The sequence below is a fragment of the Euphorbia lathyris genome, chromosome 7 (genome assembly GCF_963576675.1).
Source record: "Euphorbia lathyris chromosome 7, ddEupLath1.1, whole genome shotgun sequence".
In the NCBI taxonomy this organism is placed as follows: domain Eukaryota; kingdom Viridiplantae; phylum Streptophyta; class Magnoliopsida; order Malpighiales; family Euphorbiaceae; genus Euphorbia; species Euphorbia lathyris.
The window spans coordinates 59515810-59517423 of record NC_088916.1 but is presented as its reverse complement, the minus strand read 5'-3'; positions in this window follow the sequence as shown (position 1 = coordinate 59517423).

The following is a 1614-nucleotide window of genomic DNA, read 5'->3' as shown; positions in this document are numbered from 1 at the left end:
TGGACAGCGCCTTAAGTCTATTGGCGCTTTCATTGACACCATAAAAAATAGCAACTCCGTCATCTGATACCTCGGCAGGTATATTAAGTTCAGCGGCGCTGATCATGCTTACTATGAAAGCCTGAGATTTTCTTATCCAGGTAAGTGCATCGGTCAGACCAGCAACGACTTGATGGAATGTCTTGAGTAAGGATGTGTCGTAGTATTGACGCTGAATATTGCTGTGACGTATGTGGTTGAAGGTTTGTCTGGTGATAGACAACATTTCATTTTGTTTCATAGCGTCAGTATCCATCTCCTGCTTGTTCAAGTTCAGCAATCGAACGGCCTCACCAATTTGCTCTACTGAGCACTGAGAATAGGAGACCATTTGCTCGTTGGTTTTGATTTGCTCAGTGTGAAGCTGAGCAAAAAGCATTTTGACTTCATCAGAAGTTGCATAGCGCGTGTTTGCAGCTGACAAAGTCTAAACTTGTTCTTGAAGAGTGTTGAGATGTTGAACTATTGTCAGCTGGATCTCAGCCAGCTTTGCGATAGAATCCTGCTTAGCTTGCTGTGCTTGAAAGGTAACGATGACACTCAGCAAGTCCTTGAATCCCTTGACTTCATTAAGAAGCTGAGTTACATGGGAGAGCTGAGTTGTCTCGGCAGTAGAAGACCCAACAGCAGGTTGAGTGGTTTGATGAAGGTCTTTGATTAGTGTTTGCACCGAGTCGATGATTCTTTTTCCAGACTCGGTGGCATGCAAGTAGCTAAGAGAGCCTTCATTAACTTGCCTTGTTTCCTTAGTATGACCGGTTGGAAGAGGAGTCAGAGGAATAACGTGGTCAGTGACTGGAAGTGTGCCTTCAATCTGCACTTGAGGTTCTGGTAGAACTGATTGATCGGCAGATGTGTTGATTGGAGAAGAGGTAATTTTAATGTTGTCTATGCTGACTGGAGCGGGAATGTCCTTAGTCAGCACAATGCTTGTAGTAGCAGCATTGACAGGAATTGACTCAACTTGACTTGTTGAGTTGGCGGAAGCATTCAAGTCGGCGTGTTCCTTTGGTGAAGAAACAGAGGCTTGCTTTTCAAGGGAAGCCGATGGAGTAGTAGATGGTTGTTTTCTAAAAAATTTCAGCTTGAGTTTAGAAGGGTCTTGGGTCGGCTTCTGAATGACAAAGTCAGGAACAGTTGGTATTTGGGCAGGAGGTTCAATGACCGACTTCTGACTTGCCTTGATTAATCTTCTTCTTCGAGGAGGTGTGTCAGCTTGGATAGATTCTCCTGAGTGAGAGGGAGAAGTTTCCTCTTGATCAGCATTAAGCTGGTCAGCTTGTTCTTGTACATTGCCAGCAGCTAACTCAGTATTTGTTGGCTCAGCTCCAACCTCACTAGTTGTCTCCTCTGTGTCCTCGGCGTCATCCTGACCGCTGGCTTCTTTTTGTTCTTCATCTTCTTCACTATCGCCATCTAACTCTTCCTCAACTTGTGCAATGAACTGATCATCCAGATGCACCTCATCTTTTTTATGCTCAGCTACAGTTCCTAGACACTGTGTGTAGTGAGAATCACCAGGCACAACGATGTCAGTAGGGATAGCATCAATAGGAGTCAGTGTAGAAGACTTCT